At 47.4% G+C, this 27,769-nt stretch overlaps 1 protein-coding gene across 1 annotated transcript in view; it reads left to right on the forward strand.

Moving 5' to 3' along the window:
• The first annotated feature begins 22,309 nt into the window (after positions 1-22,309).
• Positions 22,310-27,769, forward strand: part of LOC128902009 (mothers against decapentaplegic homolog 2) — a 52,844-nt gene continuing 47,384 nt past the window's right edge. Inside the window, exon 1 of the mRNA XM_054184267.1 lies at positions 22,310-22,381. The gene's annotated coding sequence lies outside the window, so the exon portion shown is untranslated. The remainder of the gene's footprint in view (positions 22,382-27,769) is intronic.

Below are 27,769 nucleotides of genomic sequence, written 5' to 3' on the forward strand. Positions count from 1 at the left end.
CCCCGGCCAACCTGGCCTTGAACCCCTCCAGGGATGGGGCAGCCACAGCTTCTCTGGGCAACCTGGGCCAGGGGCTCACCACCCTCACAGTGAAAAATTTCTTCCCAATATCTCATCTAAATCTCCCCTCTCTCAGTTTGAGACTGTTACCCCTCATCCTATCATTACAATCCCTGACCCAGAATCCCTCCCCATCCTTCCTGTAGGCCCTCTTTAGGGACTGGAAGGGGCTCTAAGGTCTCCCCAAAGCTTTCTCCTCTCCAGGCTGAACCCCCCCAGCTCTCTCAGCCTGTCCTCCCAGCAGAGGGGCTCCAGCCCTCCCAGCATCTCCGGGGCCTCCTCTGGCCCCGCTCCAACAGCTCCGTGTCCTTCTGATGTTGGGGGCCCCAGAGCTGGACACAGTATTCCATGTGGGGGTCTCACCAGGGTGGAGTAGACTGAAGGTGCTGGGTGTTTCAGCACGTTGGGAGCATCTCCTGCCTGGGTGGCAGCAACGGGATGGATGAAGGAAAGGGATTCAGGTCATCTAGGTCAGACACCTGCAGAGACTCTGCTGTCTCAGCTTGACGTCTACGTTCTTCCTGTAGTCAAGGAGAGAGCAATCCCTCTCAAGGTAAACATCTGAAATGGGTCAAATAAACTGCACTTTCAAAGTGCCTGTTGCTCTCCAGCAGCCAGGAAAGGAGGATGTACGTCCCAAATGCCCTCTCTCATGCACTGTCCCTTTGGTTATCAGCCTCCAGCCATGTGCCCTCCGCCTGGCCCTTTGAATGGAGACCCAACACCACTATAAACTCTGGTCAAAGCTTTCACTAATCACCACTGGAGAGCCTGACACAATTAAATACCCAGGATGGGATATTACATGGTATTAAAGGCAAAATTTCCTCTATGGATCATCAGAGCAGAGAGGCAGGAGGCTCTGGGTGTGCCCACAGCTCGTTAGGTGCCAGATGAAGGGCTAACGAGGGCCATCACCACCAGCTGAAGCTCCACAGATTCAGCCCAAAGCACTGAAAAGGGGTTCCAGGCTGTGCTGAGTTAGTCCTAGATCCTCTGGGAAGGGGATGGTGGGCTCTGCACCTCCTTCGGCCCTCACCGCGGGGTGAATGGGGTTTCTCCTGCAACCTTTGGTGGTTGGTACCTCACCTTCAGCTAGGTACAGGTGACAGAGGATACCTGCATCGTGCAAAAGGTCAGTTAAAATGTTTGAAAAGCTACTTTTTTTTTTTTTTAGCTCGGAAAAACTGTTAATTCATCTGGATAAACTAGAGCCTTCACCTCAAACAAAGCAGGGGATCTAAGCCAGGTTTACAGGATCTTGCGTCCTCTCCCACCAGCCTACCCCAGGCACGCCGTGAGTCCCGACCCACGGCTGTAACCTGCCCCGTCTCCCTGTTTAGAGAGAAACTCTTTTTATTTGAGCTCAGGACTGAGATTTGGGCTCCTCGAGGGAAGGCGGCTAATCTTTCTGCCTTAGCTCCTCCATTTGTAAAATGGAAATGATGACTTTATCCATCTTTACGGGCCGCGGTGAGGATTACTGCTTAATCTGAGACTCTGCTGCGCGCCGATGAGGGATCCCGGTGCGAGAGCACGTGTTAGCCCTATTGATTGGGATGCTGCTTCCCCGCTACGGCCGTAATCGCTCCAAGGACGTGGTGGGATTTGCAAACGCAGAAGGGGAGGGAGGGATTTGGGAGCTAATTTCAGTGCTGGGGGGAGCAGGTACGTGCGCATCCCCGTTGGTAACCAGGGAGCTGCTCGCTCGGGCGGAGGTGGGGAATTTTAATGATAAGGAGAGAGGAGTCTTGCTGTGCCCTTAACCCGTGTGCAGCTACTCGTGCTCTCATGTGTGGGTCCACTATTGGCCAAAATGTGGGACCTGTCTCCAAGTGTTGAAAAGCATGAAAAGTGCAAAAGCTGAAAGAAGGAGGTGACCAAAAAAAAAAAAAAAGGAAAAAGCAATCGGGGAGCTGGTGGGACAGCAGGAGTCGTAGGAGCCTGAAAAGGAGAAAATATCAGTGGATGAGGGGATGGTAGGGATGTGGTTTGGAGAGAAAGCCATCTTCTCTGCCGCCCCAGGCCCTCACGACCTGCACTGTGGGGCAGAGAGTGGTTTTGAGAGTAACCACCAGCCTTCCCCCTACGCTGTGTGCACTAACCCAGCTGCGCCCTGACCCCAGCATGTCCATATGGTGCACGGGCTGGGCCAGCTGCACATCACTCTGTTGGTGGATGGGCCAATGATGAAAGCATCCCAGATCCACCTAGAAAGCATAAGCTAAGGAGCCCAGAGTCCTCTCCTAGGACCATTACCCCTTGTCCTATCACTACGTGCACTTGTAAAAGTTCCTTCTCCAGCTTTCTTCTAGGCCTCCTTCACAATTGATTGTGCTTGGTGACTTGGGCAGTTTGCAGAAACTGACCCCACTATGTGTTTCTTCGGGTTTGCCTCAGGTTTGGAACCCTGGTCAGAAAGGAGAAGGTGTTTTTTCTGGTAATGCTTTAACCCAAAATGCGTGAAAGCTGTGCTCAGTTCTCTGCCCTGCCCAGATTTTTGGTGTGAGCTGTGTTGTGTCCACCTAGGGCAAACAAGGGTTCCGCAATCTGGCCATGCGGTGTTAGGTTGGATCGACGATGGGGCCGGACCATCTGAGCTCACTGCTGTGGCCTCCCCTGCAGATAACAGGCGTGTTCAGGGCACGATTCACACAGAATCACAGAATGGTAGGGGTTGGAAGGAACCTCGGGAGATCATCTAGTCCAATCCCCCTGCCAAAGCAGGTTCACCTAGAGCAGGTTGCACAGCAACGTGTCCTCTTATCTTCCTTTAGATGTCACAAATGGATCATGCCCCAAAGTGCCTGTGGACCTCTAAGGGGAGCCCAGAGCCTCTTGCTCAAGTGCAGGTCTCCTTCCTAAGATATTTAAAGGTAGGGGAGATGAATACCATACCCTGCAGACACCAAAATCAACCCTGATTTCAGGTAGTGCATCCGCTATGGCAAAAAATCAACTCATTAGCAAAAGAACTTTAGTGCAACCTTAACCCTGCCCTCTGCTTCAGCTCAGGAGCCCTCTGAAGGGGTAGAAAGTGCTCGCTCAGGGTTGCGTGCCCCAGGGGCTGCCATAGGAGCCATGCAGCTGGGACAGTTTGCATTTTGAGCTTGCCGCCCGTAAATCAAAGGATCCAGCTGGGTAGTTCTGCCTTGCACATGCAGGCACGGAGGGAAGCAGAGTCCCTGCAGCACTGTGAACATCTAAGTACCGGCCCTGCCCATCCGAGAGAGAAAATCCAGCCTTGAGCTCGGTCAAAGCAACAGGACAGAGCTGCGGTTGTCTCTGCTGGTGCAGGACCGAAGCCTAAGAGGATCTGCATGTGCATATCGTCTTCCAGTGTCTTCGTAATTCATCGTGGTGTGTCTGAAACGAGCTTCCGGCAATGTGTTTTTTCTTACTGCCCTTAAAATAGGATGCAGAAGGAAAGGTTTATGGGAGATCATTCATTTTATGGGCTCTTCTGCACCAGAATTAATTGCAGCCATATTTATTGCTCAGGCAAGTAGAGAGATGAGGTAGATAAGGGAATGTCTTTGTTTAGGGCAATGAATAATTTATGTTGTAAATTCACCAGAACCTTGAAATCTGAAGGACTGGTTTTCGTTTTTTTTTTTTTCCTTCCTTCTGTGTCCAGGGAGTGAGATTGAGCCTTAACCTTTGTGTGTGACTGATGTTTTATGGCTTTCCCGTCCCTGGGATCATCTGCTCAACCTTTCCATAACACAAAACATAGAATTTCCCCACGTAGGGTGGCTTGGGCTACCTGTAGGGTTGGCATCCAGGCTACTCTTGCATGCAGTGGTGAGAGGCGTATCCAAGGAATAACTCATCCCGGCCTATGACAAATGTCTAAGGCAGAACAAAACATTCACCTGAACACAGAGGCAGCTTTGACAAACAGCTTTGATGGCTAATTTCCCACCTGCTAAGACAGGGGCTACGTGTCAAACTCATAACTTCTAACTGAGCTGGGAGAGATGGTTTTAGAAAGACACCCTTAAGAACGTGGACCGAAAATTTCCTCCATGTTACTAAAAAAAAAAAATGGCAGTTTCTTTCTCAAAGTGACTTTCCCCCAGGCTGTAGGCTCTGCATGAGTATTAGGATTTGTGTCCCAAGAAATCCCCCGTATCTGCAATATTTATTTTTTTTTTTTCTAAGAGGACAGATCTGTTGTTGAGATCTGTTTTGCCCCTGGGCTGGGCACCGCTCCCTGCCCACCCCCCTGAGGGCCCACACCGCTGTGCAGAGGGCACGTGCCCTGCTTCCCAGGCTGGGAATAAGACAGTTTTGCAAGCTTTCTGCCTTGGAGATGGAGGGTGAATATTGGTTTATCAGCCCTGCCTGCTTGCGTTCTGGAGCAGAGCCGGAAGGCTCTCGAGTGTGCTGTATGTTGGTGTCCCTTGGATGATCTCTTACTTCCAAACGAGGCGGGGGGGGGCAGGAGGGAGGGAAAGATAGTGAAAGTCAGAAACTGTAACTTCAAAGACAAGCTGGGATGGGAGTCCTGGCCAGCTTCTGAGAGGAAAAACAGGGATGGCTTCGATTAGCGAGAAGGTAAAACACATGGTTAGACTGAAGAGCAACGTCCTTTCATAGCTCTCTTCTAATCAAAGAAAGGACAGTTGTGGGGGACACTGGCATTCTCAGTGGAAACTATTATGTCTCGGGAGGAAAAAAAAATATCCATTTATTTTAATCAGCTGAGAAATATGTCTATAAATCCTTCTGCCTTGGAGAGGCCCTGACAGAGCAATGCTAGCTGGACTCTGTGTGACACCAGTGTCACCACCTCTACAGAGGAGAGGACTTTGCTAACAAACTCAGGTTAAAAAGGGGGAGTAGGAGAAGGAGGAAAAAAAGAATAATCTCTGTGGACTAATTGTGCCTCCACAGAAGCTAATGTTGGTCTAGAAAATCCCGGTGGCAGAGTGGTTTCCCAGCGTGAAGTGAGGTGCCCAGCAGATCTCAGGTGGACCCTGTGCCATTCGACATAGTCAGAAGTTCTTCCAGAGCATGAAAAGTAGGTGGACAGGCATTTACAGGGAATATTTTTTTTCTGGGGGGGGGGGAGGAGGGGGTAGATGAATGCAAAGAGCAACAGAAGGCTCATGGTGTGGAGTGAGCAGGCCACAGGATGGCAGAGGAAACTCAGGGTTGGTAGACGACAAGCGCTGAATGTGGAAAATGATGGCACCGCAGTGATTTGGGTGGTACAGACGGAGTCTGACAGGTAACGCCAAACATCGACAGCGGCTGAAAACAGATATTCAGGACTTGGATTTTGGATGTGGACACCTAAAATGGGATTCAGCTGCCTGATTTGGCAGCGGCTCATCCAAGAGCTACCCTAGTTGCCCTAAGCGTGGCCCCTGTAATGCCAGCTCGGTAACTCAGGCCCCTGCATCTGTTGGTGCATGTTGCCCTTGCCCTGGTCAAGCCTGAACTACATCCTGAAGCCCACCAAGGTTCCTGCTTGCAATACTTTTAAAGTAAAAGCTTGCAGGTCTTGCTTTCCTTCCTTGGAGAAGCAAGGAAAGCACAAGCCTGTTCCCCCTCCTTGCCTGCCCTGCCTCCAATTTGCAGGTCAGCATTCACCCAGCAGTTGAATTTTCAGCTGTCACAGAGGCAGAGAGGAGGGAAAAGAAGTCTTGATAACTAAAAAGCCACCTGTGGATCATTCGCAACCAGACAGCCAGAGAGGGAGGCTGCTGGGTGAGTAATTTTCACTGGCAGAAGTGACCAAAGAGTAGGCAGCCTTTTCCCTTGCCTGGTGTTGAGAGTTGTCAGACAGGCAGTGAGCTGGTCTCTAGGTTGTGCTGGAAACTTCTGGGACGGGAGAGAGAATTTGTCTTCAGCTTCTCTTGTTGTCTTGGCTTTGGCCTTGAAACTCATCTTCTGTGGATGGGAAGACTTAAAACACCTGGACAGTGGCTCCTGTCCTGGTGAAGCAGGCAAAGGTTTAGCATGTGTCAGGGCCTGAACACCAAACTCTTCTAACTGTGCCTCTCCCAGATCTGCTAACCCCATGCTTGCCGTTCATCTTCCCTTCTCCTTCCCTGCCTTCAGTGTTTTTAAATCCTAGAATCATGGAATTGCCTAGGTTAGAAGGGACCTTTCAGATCATCAAGTCCAACCTTCAACCTAACACTGACAAAAACCAGCACTAGATCATGTCTCTCAGCACCATGTCTACCCGTCTTTTAAATACCTCCAGGGATGGCGACTCCACCATTTCCCTGGGCAGCCTGTTCCAACGCTTAATAACCCTTCCAGTGTAAAATATTTTTCCTAATATCCAGTCTAAACCTCCCCTGGTGCAACTTGAGGCCATTTCCTCTTGTCCTATCTCCTGTTACTTGGGCGAAGAGACCGACCTCGCCTCTCTACGTCCTCCTTTCAGGAGTAAATCCCATTTACTCTAGCTTTAAAACCCAATAATTACCCTCTCCTTGGCTACAAGAACAGACAAAACTGGGTTATGTTGGTTAGAAAATGGTAGATCACAACTTTTTGAGCAGGCTGGGAGATGTGGAAACCTGAGGTAGGTCTGGGCAGCGTTTGACGTAACCACGCTCCCGTAGGCTCCAGGCTAGCGCTGGAGCCAGGCAGCAAGGTCTGCACCCTGCCTGCAGCCAGGGAGGGATCAGGTTGGAGAGCATGGGAAGGTATGGATCATGGTAGGCAAAAAGGTGGTGGGGGAAAAAAAAAAATAAAAAAAATCTGTTTGCCTTGTCTCAGCAGACTGTGGTTTACACGGAAGCTTCAGGCTAGCGGTAGGATGAGCGTGCCAGCCAGCCATGAGATTAGCCTTTTGGTGCAGGGGGGACATTCCCCGGGAGGGGTTGGCCATAAGAGGCATCACACCACATGCACACCTTGAGTCACCACTCCCTGGGGTTATGTCTTTTTTTTTTTTTTCTTCCCCAAGCCTGAAATAATTTACTAGTCCCGTTCTGGCACATGCGACTCGGACTCATGTGCTCCTTAGCAAAGCTTAGACCAGTTTCTCCCCCATCGCTGCCTCTTTCTGCTCGCTCAGCCATGGAGTAGGTCCACAAAGGCTTCCGCTTGCTCGCATCCATCTGAAGATTTCCAAGCTCATGTAGGGGAGAGGGTAAGGGCTGAGCCCACCCGTGCTGTAGGACTGCACTGGGTGAGGGGCGCGGAGCTGCAGTCCCCGCCACCAATGGCCAACAAGGTGGCCGCATCACGCTGCACGACATCTTCTCTGGCAGGCTGCAATAAAACCCTAAAGTTATTGCAGGCACTGAGAGAAACAAACAAACAAAAAAATATTATGAGTTACAATTTTGCTGTATGGCAACAGGAACTTCATATTTACTCACAGCCAAGTGTGTAATTTTGGTTCAGCCATTTTCCACAGCTTGGACTCAGGGTCAAAAAAAAAAAAAAATGGTCCAAGTCCAGCCAGGTCATATGAACTTTGGGTCCATTTTAAGATATGCCTTGATTCCTCTCTTCCTGCTGACTCCAGAACTGAGTCTAAACTTGCACCCAAGCATAAGCAAGCTCAGTCTTGTTCTTAACCTCTAGCAGAGCATCTCCGAGCTCTTATCATGTTGTGTTGGTCCTCAGCTGGATTTCCCATGTGCTTCCTCACTACAACTGCTTTAACAGTGTCTCTGGAGTAAGCATTAGAACAGACTTTGGGGTGTCCATCAGAAAGGTGGCTGAGTAGAGCCTCTACCACAAGCCATCCGTGGCCGTCTGCTTCAATACTGAGTGCCCACCTGGAACTCTCTGGAGTAACCAAGATGCTAAATTCACAAGCCAAGGTCTGGTATGGAAGCAGTTGGGGTTACAGTAGCACCAGGCTGAACAGTTGGTTGTTTGTTTCTTTCCCAACACTGAAAACTAAAAAGAGAGACCAAGTTTGTTTTCGATCAACCAAGAGAAGCGATATTTAAAATTCAATGGTCAAAATCATTGCAATTTAAAGTAATGCTCCAATGAAAGTTAATGAAAGATAAACCTCTTCTGAATGACACAAAGGAAAAAAGGGAGTAATTACTTAGTTCAGCTATAATTTCATTCATTGTTATTAGGTGGATTTAGATTACTTGCTTACTCGAGATTAGAGATTTGAGGTACACAGCTGAAATCCTCTTTCTAATCCAGAATTGCTAAATCCTTGGTTATTTCTCCATTATCGTGCTTTGATTTGCATCTCTGCTCATGTTCAGGACATAATTCCAGTTCTCTGCCAAATATTTGTTCCTTTCTTCTCCCTTAAAAACAGCCCCCTATTTTCCTGATAGCAAACGCCGTAGACAAACCAACAGCACCGATTCCACCCAGGTTCCCCACGGCTTCCAACACTTCGTACCTCAGCAGGGTGCTGTAATTATAAACTTCAAAGCAAACGATAATTAATTTCAATGAAACAAAAGACATCAACAACATGAAACCACTTGAAAAAGAGGATTTTTTTTTTTTTAAAATCCTTTTTAAACTTTAACAACCTTGTACTTGACCCTCCTTGTTTGGGTTGCTGCTAATAGAAGTGAAATCGAACCCCTGTGCCCTGTTGCTCGGTCCCTTTGGACGTGCCTGGCCAAGAGCTGTTGCAGGGTGTGTGGATGTGGCAAAGGAAGGAGGGAGCAGACGGCCCTGGTGCTCCAAGAAATAGGAGCTAAGCCTCAGCTGGTCAACTGGAGTGGCCCTGAGGGCGTCAGCAGAGTTATGGTAGGGCAGGACTTGGTCCTTCACGTTTTGGAAGAGGATTTCCTACCAGTTCTCAAATAAACCCCTTTCCCTTGGTGGTACGGGCACTTGGGGAACTCCATGAGGTGCTGCTTGGCTGTCCTCACCCTCGTTAGGGGAAGATGTGAATTATCTCTGGGTAAGCACTAGAGAAGATGGAGTAGGTGGTGACTTCAGTTTGCACAGTCAAGGGACAAGCATCACGTCCGCCAATTCTGCTCAGTGCCCTTCAACCCACAGACTACTTTGAGATGGCAAGATGTCATTTCGTGTTTGTTGCTACATCTTAGCAACCGAATCTCACATCAAGAAAGGGAGCAAGGAGCTAACGAAGTCTTGCGCTCAGAGACCAGCTGTGGGGGGACGCTATTTAGGCAGCTCTTGAACTGTGGCACTTACTAACCCCCCCGTCGGTGTTGCTGGAAAAGGCATCCGTGTTTTCCTACGTAAAGGAAAAAGAAAATCAAGAATTGTATGGAAAACATCCTATGTTTCATCTGCCACAACAACAAAAAGTCCAGTGGAGGTTTAGCTCCAGCCCTTTTGTTTTTTCATCTCTTTGAACGGTTGGGGTGCAAAGGGAGTGGTTGGGTGCTGCCCGGAGTCGTAACCACACTGGTTAATGTTTCAGTGCTCAGTCACGTCTGGTTTCTAGCTGTTACCTGCTCTCACTCAACTGATTTTTAACTCGCTTGGCGTTTTCCGTGCGTGCGAGATGTTTGGTTAGATCCCTTATGCTGTGTGTGTGGAAATAAAAGGCCAGCTAAGAACAGACAAGCGATTAGGCATTAGGTGAGGTATAATCCTCCCTAATCACATTTCTAAACCTGGTAGTTGGAGGTAGGATTAGAGTTATTACCATGCGGACACTACAGCATATAATTTATTGAACAATTACTGGCTCTTTGTGAAGGGGGGGGTATCCACAAGCTGCAACCGCACGCCGGCTCCTCCATCTCGTGCAGGATGAAGCTGCTGGCGGTGACAAAGCTCGCATATACGGCTTGCTGGCCGCTGGCGCAAATGGCAGCAAAACACGGGTTACCTTGGGTATGAGCAGAAGCAAATCTGAAATCCCCTCGCAGAACCCCTGTACAGTCCTGCAGGAGCCTACCCGACATGTAGATATCAAGCTGCATAAATATAAACAAATAAAATACCATAGGGTGAAAAAATGTGGCCAGTGTTTCTTGTCTTCCTCAACGCACTGTCATAAAAACGTTCAACAGCTTAAAAAGCTGGAGCTTGTAGGATGAAGAGCAGGAGGCCAAGGCAACAACTGGCAAGCAGTGATGTTGTGCAAGAGCAGCGGGGAAAGGAATTCCAGAGCTCCTGGACCAAACCCTGTCCCGAACATGCCACACAGTTTTCCCAGCTCAGTTGGGCACTACAGTGTTACACCAGAGATGTACGTGCCAGATAGACATCCCGGTAGTCAACAGATTTGTATTTTAATTCTTCAGCCTATCATATCCGTGTACCTGTCTGCTTTTGGAGAATTGAGGTTTGACCTTGTGATTCTGCTGAGGACGTTTGGAACAGCGAGGGTTTTTGTGGGGTTTTTTTTTCCCCACCCAATTTGTAAAAGAAAAATTAAAAATAAAAATCTGTGTCCCAGCCCCTTGCCTGGTACGCATCAACCTACTGAAAGATAGTTCCTGGTTGCTCTCAGCAGGATGTGAGGAGGCAAAGGCAACAACTGGCAAGCAGTGATGTTGTGCAGAAGACGAGGATGCCGAAGGCTGGGGGCAGCTCCGTCCGATCCCAGGACCACGCAGGTGGCAAGTCCCAGGGAAAGCCAAACACACAGCTCCCTTTTCTGTGCTCTTTGGCTGCCGCAGTCGCTGGCAAAGGCTTGGCCCTGGGCCAGTTGTACTCTTCCAGACAAGTCTTGGGCATGGTTGAGGATTTAGGTCAGGCCAGGGACCATTTGCAACAACATTTTTCATGTGCCCGCCCTGTTTTGAAAGCCGAAAGTCTAGTACTCTGGGCGTTGCTCATTCCACGCCAGTTGGTGTCTCTGGCTGCGGCCAGTTGGCGTGGTACGTACACCGTGCACTGCTCCATGCTCCAGATGCGCTCAGGATACTGAACGAAAGAGAAAACCACGCCGCTATGGTCAGGTTTAGACCCTGCATGCTCTGCTGGGTGCCTACGGCCCGGCTTGCAGATCTGAAGCATCCTGGGATATCTGAAAATTAAGAGCCTCCCTTTATAGGCGCTGCAGAATAGGAACTTCAGGGGGTTATTCATCTCTAAAACATCTATTCGTACCCTAAAACAAGCTCGAAAATAGGCCAGATGAACTGCCCTCTAGAGACACCTCTTTTCCTGATGACTGTAGAAAGTTTAGGGTGACTGACTGAGGCTTTGACATCTAACATCTGGTGAAGTGCATCCAAACATCTATCTGCAGGGATAAGGGGATGGTGTTGGAGGTAGCCTCAAGGCACCCCTCAAAAGGCACTACGGATCTAGCCTGGAAATCCCACATGTTCTTCTGTACATTAGAGAGCAAAATCACATTCCAAATATCATTTTTTGGGACTGTAAGCGCGACGGCATGGCCAGAGAGGTTGGCCCTGTTTCTTTGATCTCGCTCCTCTAGGCTTTGTTCTTGCTCCAGACAGTGGCCATGCGATGGAGCTCCTGGCTCAGAGCACGGAGATCTTTGAGGTAATGCCTTTTACGAGCAACCTGACGGCCTCGCCAACGTTTCCAGCTGAGACTGTAATCGGGCCACGTCAGGGATTTGAGTCATATCAGCCACTGTTAGGTCATCGTGCTCAAAAAAGGCCAAAAAGTCAGGAGAGGTGAATGGCAGGATCCCTTCATGGCGACAACCTTATCTGTCTGGAATTGTAAACGGTGCTGGGCTGATTCTCTTGCTCCTCTCCACTCCTCACTCTTTTGCCAAGAAGCAACTTAAGAAGAGAAACTGACGATCTGTTTCAAAATAGCTGTTTTTTCCAAGCCACTAGCCCTCATTTTTAAATTTATGCCAAGCGTAAAATGTCATGGCTTTTCTTCTGGCTTTATCTGGCAGCAGGAGACCATTATCTACTGACATTACCTGTTAAATAAGCGCAAACTACCTGTAACTGCAGCATTGCTTGTGCCTGGGGAATTTAAGTAAAGCCTGAACTGATATGGGGGATGGACTTCGGGGGGAAAAAAAAAAACCTAGGACATCTTAAAGAGGCAGAGTTGATTAATCAACTCATGTCTTCGTCTGAAAACGTCGTACCTGCCACCGACACAAATAACCTCCGAGAGGATGACTGAAAGAGGATTCACGGGGGAAATATTCTCCCCTATCATTTTGTTAACTTTGTGCGTTTGACAGCGCGTCACTGCGTCTAGACAGTTTCAGGGGTAGGCTGACAATCAGCTGTCTGGCGCTGACGCGTGGTAGGTGAGACGCTACATAGGCTTTTCCTCCGGATCAACTAGAGGAGAAATAACAGGAACGTCAGCTGAAGGATGAGAAGATAGCAGCCAGGAACGGATAATCAGGAAGAAGCCCAAGCACACTGGCTGTCATTTCTCCAAGCGTTTCCAAGAGAGGACATGGAGCACTGTAGCTGCCAGTGCCCATCAGCAGAGTCATTGGGGTTTGTGCTGGGCACTTTTCTTGGGCAGAATGTCTCCTGGACTCAAAGGCTGCTCGAGGCATGTCTCCGCTGTGTTTCTTCAGGGTGGACAGAGTTCAGACCGACATTCCCCGACTCTCTTCCCTCCCCAGACAGCGTAGTCACCTGTAAGGCCAAGTTTGGCGCGTTGCAAAATCCACCCAGGTCCTGGGTAAGCAGCCAGCCCTGAACTCGGTGTTGCTCTGGTTACAGCACTCGCAAACCCTGAGCTATTGAGTTCAATCAAGAGGTTTTCAACTCTGATTAAATGACAGACACGTCCTGGAAAGGGCTTTCCAGATGATTCTTCTGTTTCCTTTAACTTCAACAGGGCTTTTCTCTCCCTGGTGGGCCAGTAAGGCAAGCTGAGCTTCATACACAAAATTTAACAGTAATAATTGCACCCAATTCAAGGTCCTTCAAGGCTTTGCGTTATGATGAAGTCGGCCATCAGGACCACCTGGGGCTTCACAGGGTGAAAACTGACAGTCTCTGTTCTGCAAAACCACAAGCATCTATCACCTGTGTTAGCTAAGGAGAAGCCTATGGTTACACTCAACACAGTTAAGGTCAAAAGTACACACAGAGGGCAGCTGGGTCCTCGAGTCCAAAAATAACTGCCAAAACTTGCCTTAAATCCTTACCATTAGATTTAGCTTTTAAGTTGGTGCAAGATACTTGCATTAAATCTACAAATGAAGACACAACGTCCTTGGAACTTCTCTAATATCATCTCTTGCCAGTGCTTGAGGTGCAAATGCCTTCTTTTTTTTTTTTGCTTTGATCTTCAGGCCAGTGGATGGGGAACAAGACACTGCTTCTGAGGGATGTTACTGTTTGTCTTCAGTCGCTGTAGATTACAAATTGCTGCAGATTACTGTTTGTATAGACTTGGAAAGTGATTTATCTTGGAATGAACGCATACAACACTATTATTGGACATGGAGTGCTGCCTCCAGCTCTGGGGCACCAACAGCAGAAGGACACGGAGCTGTTGGAGCCGGGCCAGAGGAGGCCCCGGAGATGCTGGGAGGGCTGGAGCCCCTCTGCTGGGAGGACAGGCTGAGAGAGCTGGGGGGGTTCAGACTGGAGAAGGCTCCGGGGAGACCTTGGAGCCCCTTCCAGTCCCTCAAGGGGCTCCAGGAAAGCTGGGGAGGGACTCTGGATCAGGGAGGGGACCCAAACCATTCTAGGATTCTATGAGCCTCTTTCATTTGTTTCTTGCTCTTTGCAGAACACTGCTTCTATTTCATCTGCTGCTTCTATTTATTTGTGCATGGTGTGCATCTTCCAGGCTTTCTAAGGCTTTCTTGCCCTGTTCCTTGCTGCGACATCTATCAACAGGCTGATTAAGTTCTGAATCTGACTTTTGCAGCCCACGTGCTCTGCTTTCCTTATCTCTGCTGCTTAAAACTATATGATCTGTAATATGTTTGCCTGCAGTTGTGTCAAACTCGCATGAAGAAGCTAACTCAGATAGACTGCCGTTTCAGATTTTGTTTGGTTGCATCTATCAGGAGACATACCTCTCTATTCCCATTTTCACTGACAGTATTACTCTAAAGCATTTAAGATCTCATTGTTGTCTGACCTTTCTTCACCTGTAAATGCGAAGGTCTGAAAAAACAGAAGCCGTCCTGGCCCTGTGGCTGTAAGCTGGGAGTCTTTTCCTACTGCCATGTTTCATAAATATTGACAAATGACTTTTATGGAGGGATCCACACAGTGCAGTAAAATGTAGTCACTCAGATTGGTGGTTTTCAGACAGCTGTCTCAAGGAATCAAGGCTGCACATCTCAACTTTAAGAGCGGGGATTGCATTTTGGAAAGCAGTGACTTTAAAAAGGATTGAGAGACCACTGTTGAAAACAGCGTGATCATATATTCCCGGTTTTACATAGCAGAGCCTTTGACTCCATAAGCAGAAGACAACTAAATAAACGCAGAGAAGTGTTATAACACTGTAAATGTATTAAAGGACTGCTCAAGGTTTCAGTAAAGGGAATTTGTAAAGGCAAAGAGGATTTGGGATAAATATGGAAGTCTGGAAACCCTCCTTGCAGTGAAAGACCAAAGAAACCCAGTTTAGTTTTTTTCTTTAAGAAAAACACTGAGGTGCAACTCACTCCCCGTCACCAAATACTTATATGCAATAAAGATTTCTATGTAAAGACATCAGTCTAGCAAAACAAAACCAACAAAGAGGTGTAATGAGATGTAATGGCATGAAGTTGAAGATAAAAGATCCCTTGCAGATAAAAGAGAAAGGCTCTCATTTGTAGGACACCGATTTATCAGGCAGTTGGTGGATCCCTCCCACCACAGGTCCGTAATCGGAGTTGAGCTGCCTTTTCCATGGCTGATACGCAATAGAGGCAAAGGTTATGGACTCAAAAAAGGGTTCTGGGGGGAGAAATTATTTGGCCTTTAAGAGTAGATGGTTGCAATGGTCCATCTTAGTCATAAATTTGGAGACTTCTGGTAAAATGTTGATTTTGAACCACTCGGTGACTCAAATCCTGCAGCCAGAACATGGCATCAGGACAATATCCTCCCACATATTGGTGAGAAGCTGCTCTGTGTTGCCAGAAGGGCATTTCCAAAATACAACAAGGCAAAACTTAACTTTTGCAGAGAGTAGATTTCGCTGTGCTGAGAGAAGACATATGTCCAGCACCAGCTCGATCCCAAGCTGGGGGAGGACAAAACCAGCTGACTCTTAACACCAAACGGCAGAGACAGGGATGACTCCTTGAGTTCTCCCCAACGTCCTCTCTAAGTCGGATGGCTGTCACGGTGTCATGCCAGGGCTATCCAAAGAGCTCCTTCTTCTGTCACCCCAGTCGAAGAAATCAGCCGGCCTCCCCGGTAACGCGGAGTGCCAGGGATGGAGGCTCTAACACAGCCTTCCCTGCGGATTACACAGAAAAAGTTATCGGTTGGCTTCAAGCATTGTTCGAAGGATAGAGATTTTTTCTTTTTTTTCCTTGCATCCGTTATTCATCGTGATAAATGCCAGGAGCTGAATGAAACAACATGATAAAGTCCCAGTATATTTTTAAGGCCAAATTTTTTATCATGGCAACATTTCTATTTGGTGATAGCTTCACCTGCGTAACAGTAATACATGTTTTATATCTCTAAATAAAACTAAGCAAGAAAGGATTTTTCAGGTTCTTTGAATTCCTGCTTGATCTATTCTGCCCATCAGAATAACAGTAACTTTTAAAACGATACTGTCGTAAATCACCGGTTTTTTGACAGCAGAAGGAGAATGTTCAAAATCGGTAACTAAAGCTTTGCAAGGCCGATAATAACATAAAGAAAACTTCTACCTCCGAGGATTCTAAACATTTCATCAACTAATATAGACAATATATACAGAGATCACTTCCAACTCGGCTACCAATCTTGCACAGATGGTGTAGAAAACTGGGGTAAATCTCATTGAGACTAATCTATACAAACATATGCTTAATTAGCATAGTGCACCTTACACAGGGTAAAACAGAAACAGACTGTATTGCAATAACTGATCACAGCATAAATTGGTTTATTTTGATCCTTCCTAGGGAGGGACCAACTATTTTTTTATTTTTTTATTTTTTTTTTTTTATTTTGCAGATTTCACCGTAATGAATTAATTTCAGCTTGCTGGGAAAAGCAAACAGAAACAGGAAATAAGGACGATGATAGAAAAATTAATCACAGCAAGGTTTGCATTTATGCTGAATTTTGTTCCTGTGACTGATCCCACCGCTTTCAGCCGGCTTATTTGCTGCATAGATTTAAATATGTACAAAAATCCTTGCTGGACCAGGGCCTACCATTAATTCAGAAACAAAGCTATTGTCCCCCAGGCCTACTCACAAATTACACTTGTTTATTTAAGTCAATAAAGATAAACTTGTGTAAATCTCTCTGTAAACAAGGCGATTTCACTTTAATGATGGCTTATTTGGGGTTCGCATAAATGTGTTTCTAATCAACTTCAACTAATCCAAAATAAAGGATGGAGGCAGATGAAAGGTGCAGGATTTGGAATAATAAGAAAGGACGGAGGCATAAGCCGAGAAAAAACAGAAATGTTGACAACATGAAGCATTTCTAATCTATAAAAACCAGGAAAACAGAGGAAAGAAAAGCCAGTTTCAGGGGCTATTGGTGACTGAGAGTGGACATCCCCTAGCTGGCAGTCAGTGGAGGGTGTAGGTCCAGATCGTTCCTCAGGGAGGTCGCGGGGGGAGCCCCCGCCCCTCCTTATCTTGGGAGGGAGCAGTGAAGCGCTGCCAGATCTGAGGAAGGTCATAGAATCATGGAATGGTTTGGGTTGGAAGGGGCCTTAAAGACCATCTAGTTCCAACCCCCCTGCCCTGGGCAGGGACACCTCCCACCAGACCAGGTTGCTCCAAGCCCCGGCCAACCTGGCCTTGAACCCCTCCAGGGATGGGGCAGCCACAGCTTCTCTGGGCAACCTGGGCCAGGGGCTCACCACCCTCACAGCAAACAATTTCTTCCTCATCTCTCATCTAAATCTCCCCTCTTCCAGTTTAAAGCCGTTCCCCCTCGTCCCATGGCTCCCCTCCCTGATCCAGAGTCCCTCCCCAGCTTTCCTGCAGCCCCTTGAGGGACTGGAAGGGGCTGGAAGGTCTCCCTGGAGCCTCCTCTTCTCCAGGCTGAACCCCCCCAGCTCTCTCAGCCTGTCCTCCCAGCAGAGGGGCTCCAGCCCGCCCAGCATCTCCGGGGCCTCCTCTGGCCCCGCTCCAACAGGTCCATGTCCTTCCTGTGCTGCTCCTGCGAAACCATCTCGGAGGCTCCGCAGTCTGCTTAACTGCAACCTCCCCTGCCAGCCAAGCATAATTAAAAACTGTTTTGAGTTCAAGCAGTGTAGGACGTTACCGTTCCTTGGCGGGGGCTGACCACACCTAATGTTAGGCGTAAAACCGGGGCTTTGAAGCCGGGAGGCTGGTACGACATTGAGTTCACCGAGCTTACGTATAACATCCGTGATTGCATCTTGAGCTACCAAGCTCCCTAGATGGATCCGGGCCTCTGCCCGACTGCATGACAGTTTCCGATCCATTTCAGCACGAAGTCAAGGCAGCAAAAGAATTCAAAATTCAAGTGTTTGACTACGCCAAAGTTGTCCCTCTCTCTCAACTCACTCTGCTTTCGGTTCCTCAGAGCGACTGGGTTTACGTGCAAACAGGCGATGGGAATTAAGGTAGGTTAAGGCAGTTAAATCATTTACTCATCAGAATTATACAGCGTAAATGAGGAATGTGAGCAGATATATAGATCTTCGCATTGCACTGTGAATTTGTTACAGGAGATGTCACTTCTAAGGATTACTGCCTCCCTCCATTCCATCTGATAAATGGAAAGTACTTTGTAACGTAAATACCAACCAGTTTGTGCTATGATGGGTCAGAAAGGCACATCTTTGCTTTTAAGCACGTTATTTTGAATACTAGTTATTTCTTAAGTCCACTTTGACAAGGGTATAAGACAGACACAGCAGGCTTACATCAGGGACTGCCTTTTTTTTTTGCACTGTGGGACTGTTTCCTTATTTTATTTTTTTTTTTTGCTTTGCTTTGAAATCTCCAAACAGCCCGGTCTTGAAAGGACAGTGATTTATGTAATATTGGAAACACACTTCTGCATTTCAGAAGAGGTAGGGAACAGATTTGAGTTTCAACATTTCAGAGCAATTTCATTACCGAAAAGATAAACAGAAGAGCAGAAACATGAAATGCCTTTTTATGTATTTTACTGCTAACTCCCAGCCTTAAGTCGCGGCTTTTTTTTTTTTTTTTTTTTTTTAAAGTTTGAGGAGTGCTTGGCCCTTTGCACGTATTTAATCTACTATATGCCGGTGTGACTGAGTAGAAGTTCCTATTAATTTTGGAGATTTTTATGCCTCATGCCATAGCTTCCTTTTCGTTGATGATGTCAAAGCTCTTCTCTGGTCACTTTAATGTAATGCCTGTTGGGCCAGTAGTTAGTTGTCTTGAAAATCAACAGGCTCTTCGTTATCTGATGGGAACAGCATAGTGTGGTGTCCTCTTTAACCCTCTTCCTGCCGCCACAAGAAGCGATAGAGTGTCAAGCTGCTTACAAACTCCATGTCATATAACGAGAAGCGGTTTAAGCCCGTATTTAACCTTCTGAGGCCGAGGGAGACACAATCTCGATCCTAGAGGAGTTGTTTCATGCTGTTACCTCCATGGGGGAAGTTTTCGCACGTGCTGCGGCGTTCCCCCCTGCAGCAGGCAGTCCTGCAATGCCAGGGAAAGGCTGCTTCCCTGCCATTTGGCTGTGAAGTAACGCGGCACGAAAGGGAATCTGTCCCCTCTCACAGTTTCCAGACCCGGCTCCTCTACGCGCCATTCTCTCTTTCATCATCTTTCGCAGATTTGTGGAAGATGAAAGCTACCTTCCTGTAAGTTTAGGGAGAAAATAACATGCTCAAATGGTATTTACAGTAAGCAGGGAAGCAGGACCGATGCAAGAGAAAGCACTTATGGAAGTATATGCTACTGCTTCAATAGAATGAGCTAAGAAATCTGGCAGCATTTAGCAGTGGGTCTCCATGGATTTATGGTCATTTTTGTCATATATTTTTTCCTGTCTTGAAGATGGTTGCTGATCTTTTTGTATCTCAACTCTGTTCAAAGCTCTTCCTTTTTTTTTTTTTCTTTTTTTTTCGGTTTAACAGATCATTTTGACATACTGGCAATAATGACCTCAACACAAAAGCTATCTGCTCTGCCTCCAAGCCCTGCCTTCCTGGCATCGCACTTCACACTCGTCTCCACCTTCACACAGTGATATCTGATAGTGACGGGTCATTTAGAAATCCTGGGTGTCTTTGAAGTTATCTGATATTGGCGTTTATTTCTTTTACCTCCTAGGGGATTTGGTCACAGCCTTTGGGAAGTCAACACGTATTCTCTGTAGCGTAGTGCAGCCAGCTACCGTTTGTTTCATCATGTTTTCTTTAGATCTTAGATTATTTCCCCTGTTCTTTCTAGCAGACAGGTGACTCTGAAATACCACTGGGCTGTTTCTGTCTGTACCAGAACACCATTTGTGAGGATGTTGATTGCTCTGCCACACGTTAACGTACCTTGCGAGAGATGCTGATGCTCTTCCACTGCAGGTTCAAATCCAAATGGGACCGTCAACCATCTGTACCTCACCGCTAATGTCCAAAATATGCTGAGCTACACGGTTCAGTTAACAGTATCCAGCGTCGGAATCAGGGATTGAGTTTTGCTGTTCCTTTGTTTTTACCAAGCCAGGTACTATTTCTGCAGTTGCAGGTTTGTGGCTGGGAGCCCTTTCTGGAGCGGCGTTTAAGTTGCAGAAGCACATCTCGCCTGGTTTCTCCACGGTAACCACGCTTCTCAGGTAACTTCTGGGCTCTGTGATTTCCAGCCCCGACGCCACCTTCTTCCATTTGCTTTATTTCTCCTGCCGCTTGCCATTTCCTCTCCTAAACAAAGGAGGTTTATGCAAATATTAGGGTTTTTTGTCAGAGTCCGCCAGTATCAGCTTGTAGACCTTCTGACCTATTTCAACCAAACCTAACAGAGACGCAGAGCTTTTGGAAATCCAAGGTCTGTCAAGTTTCACGGCAAACAACGGCTGTATTAGAAAAGAAAAACCTTGTTAGCGCTCCGCCGGGGAGAAAGGCAGCGAAAGCTCAGCCCTTATCAGCACTGTTTGGCTTCCTTGGCAGCAGAGCATCGGTGGGCAGCTGGCCAGCCAGCACACGCATAGTCCTGAACCAGCCATAGCATGTGCTGCTCCGTGCCCAGACGGCAAGCCAATAAAAGTAGACTGGGGACATAGAAGGGAGCTTTGGATATATCAGGAGTCAGCCTCGGGGATAGAAGAGGAGAGGGGGCTGTGGATTTATTGCAGGTGAAGGTGAGGGGAATGTCTGACACCAATCCATAGAAGAACTGAGCTTAATTAACTCGCTGTTCATAGAAAAAAATAAAAATCTCCCTGAATGCGGTGAAACCTCCATAAAGCAAGTGCTGCGCTGGCTGAATAGCCTGTGTCTGTTTCCAGGTACAACATGCCTGGAACACCTCCTTATCTTTCAAAAACATGATGGTAATCTGTTAGCAGCTCTGCATTGTCTGCAGCGGGTATCTTCTCCGTTTTGCATTAGTGTTTATTTTGTGACCGGCTTCAATCTCAAATTGACGGAATTGGGGGAAAAAAAATATAAAAAAATAACCGAATAAGCTGCATGTCTGCTTCAAGCTGGGAAAATCCAAGGACAGACGAGGCAAGAGGGAGATTTCTGCGAGTCCACATCTATCATTCCGTCAGAAGGGCGAAATGATGGGAGAGGTGCCTCACCTGGCTCCTGAGAATACCGAGCCTGTTGAGATGGGATACGTGCCCAAGCCGCTGAATCACAACACCGACGTCACCGAGCGCAGAAACCGGCGTTTCAGTCTGGAAGAGGAGTGTGTCTCCGGAAAGCAAGCTGTCACGCTGGGGAGATGGGACCTCGGGTATAAGAGAAGTGGCCCGCGGTTGAGATATACGGGGATGGAATAAGGAAAAGTATCAAAAAGTGGAAGCAAAAAATGCCATAGCACCTCCGACAGACTTCCAGCAAAGCGGGAACAGACCTTTTCACCCCAAAAAAACCCAACCCATTAAACTCCCATCTTGCGGCTTCCCACTCGTGCTTCGGGGAACCTGCCGGGTATCACCTCGAGGATCTCCACAGACAAAGTAGCGATGGGTTTCGCACGCTGATGGTTCCCCAGTCACACAGTGGCAGGCAACAGGCTCTAATTTACCTGTGGTGAGCCCAGGCATTTGCTTAAGCGCAGGAATTCAGTTATATTACATCATTACCACACCACAGGTGGTTAAAGCTGTGAAGAGTCTACCGAAGGCAGTGGCTAAAAGAAACAAAACCAAAAAACAAACCAAAAAACAACATGAGGGGAAAACCACTCTTTTAAGAGGCAGTGACGATAAGGGGGGGCCACTCTGGTGCCTTGAGGGGCCACCGGCAGCCCCAAGGCTGTTGCGGGCTTCAGGGAGGCTTTGTCTCGGAGTCACACCTGAGGGGACGGTGGGATGGCAGCCAGTCCCACGGCCTGAAGCTGTACGTGATGGCAGGAGACGAGGCCTCAGGCAGTTTAAATCTGTTTGGGGATGAGCAGAGGGGCCAGTGAGCAGGGCTGTGCCACCCCCGTGCCGTGACTATGGGGACCGAGGGGCGTCGTGCCCCTGAAGGGCCGCTATGGCTCCCCCTTCACACCACCCCTCTAAGAGGAGAGGTTTCACCCTCCCGTGTCCAAACAGCATTTAAACTTCCATTGAATTACGGCTTTGCTGGCCGTTTGAGGGCAGCCGGTTCCTGAGGGAATTTCTGGCGGGAAGGAGCGCACTACTTTTTCTCAGCTCCCACCCGCACCCGGCGCGGAAGGTTACGGGACGCCGGTCTCGGTGCGCGCCCACGCCGCCAGTGCGGCTGCGCGCCTACGGCTCACCCAAACCCCCGCTCCAATTCGCCCTCCCCGATCAACCGCCCCCAGCGGGCGCCTGGGGCGAGGAGTGACAGCCGACGCTGCCAATGAGCGGCGCCTCCCCGCCCCCGCCGCGCGCGGCACGCAGCCCCGCCCACCCTCCGCCGCGCGTCCCTCGCCTTATTTTTTATTTTTTTTTTCCGCCGCCGGCATCCGATTGGCGGCTCGATCCGCCAATCGGCGGCTGGGGCCGGGCCGCAGCGCCCACCGCCCAATCCTCGCTCGATCTTTCTCAACTGACGGGCGGCGCAGCCAATGAGATGCCCCCCTCCTCCCACCGGCGGGGGCGGGGGGCGGTGGCAGCCAATGGGTGCGGGGAGGGCGGGCGCGCAGGGGGGAAGGCAGCGCTGAGGGAGGAGGGCGGCCGCGCAGCTCGCCGAGGAAGAGGTTGGTCCCGGGGCGGTTTCGGCGGGCGGCCCGGCCGCGCCGCGGGGCAGCGGGGCCGGGGGAGGGGGGAACCGGGCGGCCGCTCGGCGGGAAGGGGGTGCCCCGCCGGGCCGTGTGCGGGGGGACACGGGGCCGGGCCTGGTGGCGGGGGCGCCTCCCCACGCCCTCCTCCCCCTTTGTTGTGGTGGGACGCTGCCGGCGATGAGGGCCCCGGCGGCGGGCCGGGGGTTGGGAAGGCCGCTCGCCCGGTCCCCGTGAGGGGAAGGTGAGGGGGGGGAAAGGTCGCTGTCACCCCTCCGTCGCCCACACGTCGGAATAGCCCCCCCCCAGGCGGGGCGGTGGAGTGTGGGAAGGGCTGGCTTGTGCCTCCCTGTGTGTGTCTGAGGTGGGGGGTGTGAGGGGAGGGGGAATAAAGTTCTGCTTCTCCTTCCTCGGCCCCATCCCTCTCTGCCCGGTCTTTTTTTCTTGCAGAGATCAGGTGTGCGAAACTCTGTGCCGGGGTGGTGGAGAAAGTTAGGAGCAAGTTGCAAAGCAGTTCCCCATCCCTGGAGGTGTTCAAGGCCAGGCTGGATGGGGCTTTGAGCAACCTGGTCTAGCGCGAGGTGTCCCTCCCGTCGCAGGGGGCTGGAACTGGGTGGTCTTGAAAGTCCCTTCCAACCCAGACCATTCTATGAAGCATTTAGGTTTGCAGACTTCACTTCAGCCAGTGCCCTTTTTTCTGTTCCTCTCCTAATCCAGAGCCTTGGATGTGAAATACACATTGGCTCCATGAGACACGGACATGTGAGATGAGTGTTTTTGTTCACATCATTTCTTTTAATGCTGTAGCTGTCTAGGCATTGTAAGATGTAAGATATAAACAAGCATAGTCTTTTAAGTGTTTCGTCTACCTAGGTAAGCACATCGGAGAAATTGTGTTGTGATAAATGGCAGTAGCTGGTGTTACTGCAGAGTTGTAGAGTTCCTATTTGTAATTTTTTGTGGGGATTGGAGGGGAAGAGAAAAAGTGTGACACAGTATGGTCTTTTAGTCTTCACTCTGGGGAAATAAAAGAAGGAAAAAAAAAAAAAGTGGGTGGGTAAAGAGCCCTTGTGATAGTCTTGGAGAGCTGTTGAATTGAACAGCTGGGATTCAGGCTGCAGCCTAGTCTCATGTCTTTTTGGTTGTCCGTTACAGTTTTTGACTAACAAAACAAACAATGCCTGTGTGTTGTGCTCTTTTCAAATACTTTACAAACAAGCGGATAGCATTAAGAAAAAGTTTTGCTCATTGTGTTTACCAAACAACTGTTTCTGAAAATGCTGCTAGTGAATTCTGCAACCTGTGTATGTTGTGTGTAGAGCTCCTGTTATCACCGTTCCTGGTTATAAACGAGTCAGATTCCATCTGTAGCAAGAAGTTTATAATGACAGCTTATTAGGAGACCGCACATAACAGCAGGTTTGTCTGTTCTTAAGTGTTCCTCTCTTAGCCTGGAGAGCTGTACTTTCAAACTGATTCATGACATTATTTCTGTGGGGGCTGGACTCTGTAGTGAGAGACTGATTAGTCTTTGCTCTGTTCTCCAGCCTGGAAAAAAAAAAAACAACTCTCCTGTTGTTAAGGCTTCTATTAGCAGAACAAGGTTGCTGTTTAGACTTTCTTATGCTTTATCGCAATGTTGGAGCTTGCATGGTGCATGAATAGATTTTTTTTTTTTTTGGGGGGTGTGTGTGTTTGTTCTGAGGCGTAGCTTTAAAACTTTAGCGTTTACAAACTGTAGTGAATTAGAGGGGAATGACGATATAAATAGAAGGGGGGTTTTTGAAGTCCCTTCCCCCCCCATTTGTTTAGCACTATCATGATGAAAGATAGCAGTAGTTACAAATGCCTTTAAAAAGAGGAAGGGGAGGATCTCACTTAAGTTTAAACTTAACTCAAAGATGGATCTAAGCACATATTTAACAATATATTGGGCTGTTTAGTAGAGTAAGCTGGTATTTGATTGTTGTTCTACAGTTGTGTGGGGTAGACTCAGACTACACTGACAGTCACAGAAACAAAATTGTTTGACGATCCATTTTTCTTTGTGGAAGAAGCTGTGTGTGTGTAATACAATTTTGGACAATAATTTATCAACTTTCCTGAGGTTCTGTTTGGTGTTAAAAAGGAGAACACAATTCAAAAAATGAAGTTAAAAAAATTGGTTTCTTAACTGATCTCCTTTTCCTCCACCCAGAAGCTAGATTCACGAACGAAATCAAATCAGCTTGAATTACACAGTGAATCTCCAAATGAAAGGCCCTCCTGGGTCCTCCTCCATCTTCCTGTTCCACTTGATCTTTCAGAAGTGTTGAGCACCAGTTGATATAATTGAGTTTATTGGAGCTCAAAAAAAAAAATCTCTGCTACTGAGAGCAGCTTTAAAAAACAGAACTTGTTTCCATCTCTCTAATCCCTTTCCCACAAAAGTACTGGGAGAACAGGCTTTGTAGTAGGTTCTGGATAACAATGAGTGTGAGCTCTGCTTGAGACTGAAGAGAATTCCTAAGTTTTGTTTGTATAAAGAACAGTACGCAAAGTTTTAATTATTATAAAAAGTATTCTAGAGTTTTCAAATGTATTCAACGCTGCCTTAATGATTGTGCATGTAAATGCCCTGTAATTGAAAGCATCCATTTATGGGCCTGACTTGCTAAGTGAGCTGTAAATTCTGCTTTTCAGATTGGATTTAATGACTTTTATCATAAAGCCACAAACTGGTTGTGAACTGTGCCGAGAGGCAAACAATGCCTAAGCTTACTTTGCCAAAATATTTGTAATTGTTGATTTGTTAAACTGAATTGCTGCAGGTCATGCGATGGGATTAGTTTTTTTGTAATGGAATGGAGAGTACAGGCAGCCCTGTGTTCAATACTCTCTGGGCTAGAAGAAATTGGCTACTGCAGAAAACCTTCCTAAACATTGCTCTCCACTTCCACTAGAGAAACTGTGTTGCAAACTGTAAGGCTTCATTCCAGATGACATTTTATTATGATTATATGTGTTTGACAGCCATAGTGTGAAGTAAGACCAAGAAGAGACTGTGAGAGAGCAGCTCCTGGGTCTCCTATCAGTTTAGTCTGGGCTGAAGCTTGATTTAATTACGCTGGAACAACACGAGCTTAACCTAAGACGCTCTTTGGTGCAGAGTGAACTCTGCTTATCAAGGGGGTGGACGGCTGGCCTGTTCGAAGAACACTTGCATTAGGGCTGTTTTGAAAGCGAACTTGCATTAACTATTTGTTAAATGCAACTATTTATGGTTTAACAAAGTGGAGAAGCTGCTAAGTTATACAGTTAAAAAGTGAAACAGGTACTTGGGTAGCTGATAATCAGTTCTGTGAATATTCTCGTCCGTTTCAGCCCAGGAGTATTTATTTTCTGAAATAATGAAACACTTGCCTGTTACACCTGGAAAATTGTTAGTCAAAACAAATGAGGTGAGAAGAGTTTAAACTGCTTTGGTTTGGAGTGCTTATTCTGTGCTTTTGCAGGGCTATTAAGGCCTTTTAGTTTTAAGGAGAAATACTGTGAGGTTGTTAATAATACTAAGTAGTAGAAGTTTGCAGCTCTTCAGAGACAGGTGGATTGGCTGACTGCAGGTTGTGGTAATTTTCCTCTCTTGTAATTTTAGGAGAGTTGCTAAAATACATCAGTCCTATTAGTAGTTTAATCAGAGGTCAGTAAAATTAACCTCTCCTCTTTCTCGTGTCTCCAGTTGCGTGCAGTTTTAGCATACTATGAATGCATGTGTTAATACAGTGTGCTAATTTTCTAATAGCAATATAGCTTTTCATTATTACATTTGTCTGTAATTTGCAGTAATCCTTAGTAACAGAAGAAGCATTGAGCTTCTGAAGCTTTCATAGCATCATGATCGTGCTTAGTTTAGCTCAGTGTATGAGAAACATGAGTTTTCTCATTTGATTCATAATCAAACTTCACGAAATGAGTGAGAGGAAGAAAGTCTACTTTCAAAGTAGGTGGGTAATTCTGTTTTCAATGAGCTATATAAAGATAATACAGTTATGCAGAGTTTCAAGATGCATTGCAATACTGGCATAATAAATATTAATGTGTAAATTGATTCTGTATATAGGCAGGTTACAAAATCCTCATTCTAAAGCTGACTCGGAGGAAGAATTTTCTCTGCTCCAGCCCTCCCAGATCAGAAGTAGCCTGCTTTGAACTTCATCGGCTGGTATCAAAGCTGAACCGGGACCTTGGCTTTACTTCTTGGAGCTTTGGCCTGCGATCTGGCCAGATGGAGCCCCCTGGGAGGGAGCTCTTCAGAGCCACTCCCCACTGCTGGCCTAATTGGCTGGAAAGCTGAACTGGGGGGTGGATCTGAGGATGTTGCTCAGCAGGGCTGGATTCCCCTTCCCCCAGCTCTCCACCCCCACCTTCCCCAAAACAAAAAAAATCCAGGCACCCCAAAAACAGTGAGGGAGTACTCAAAGCTGTCCTACTCTGACCTGAATGTGAGGAAAGAAGGGTGGGCGCCATCTGAATTTCTCGTGTTCTTCAGAAAAGTATGTATGTGGCAGTAGGTTTGAGCCTCGCCAGTTATGTCAAAACTGGGCATCTTTAATACGTGTTTGTAGGGGAAGAAGAATGAATTGGTCCTTCTGGAATCTGAAATGGCAGTTTTTGGAGGGGTTGTGGGTGCAATAGAAGAAGTGAAATGTCTTGTCTTGTCTGTTCCACTGGGTGCGTTGACTAGAGCTTATTCTATCTGAAAGGGAAAAGACTGGCTTTGATTTTAGTTTGAACTTCATACGCAATTCAGGCTTCCTGCGAGTTGAGCTCATTAATACAGGGGAGAACTTTCTCAGATTCCGCTGAGAATAAACTGTCTCCTTGCTGTTTGCAATAACACAGCCTAAAGGATCCAGAAGCAGATCATAAATTAGTTTTGTTTTGCTTCTGTTCAATGAAAGATGAAATACTTGTTTTATCATTTCTGTGAGTCTTAATGACTTTGGGTAAATATGGGAGACATATGCGGTACTGCATAAGCTATGCCTTTTTAAACTTCAAGTCTCAATATTGTTTAGCCTAACAGTCTTGATACTGCCTTAAATAGACTGTGCTTCAATTAATGTTACTTTATTCTGAAGCCACTAATATTACAGGGATGCATGCAGAGGGAGAGGGTGGATATTCCCTCCTCTTCTAAAAGATGTGAAACATTGCGCCCTTGGTGAAATTGATACAGAATCTTGTCCACATTCCGGGATTAATGAAAAAAAAGCACCTTTTTAAAAAAAAAAGATAATCACAAAAATGGGACTTAAAATATAGGGAGGAAATGAACTTGTAGATTGTCTCTCAAATGCCACAAATTATTTTCCTCGATCTTCTTTC

Source organism: Rissa tridactyla, chromosome W (assembly GCF_028500815.1).
Source record: "Rissa tridactyla isolate bRisTri1 chromosome W, bRisTri1.patW.cur.20221130, whole genome shotgun sequence".
In the NCBI taxonomy this organism is placed as follows: Eukaryota; Metazoa; Chordata; class Aves; order Charadriiformes; family Laridae; genus Rissa; species Rissa tridactyla.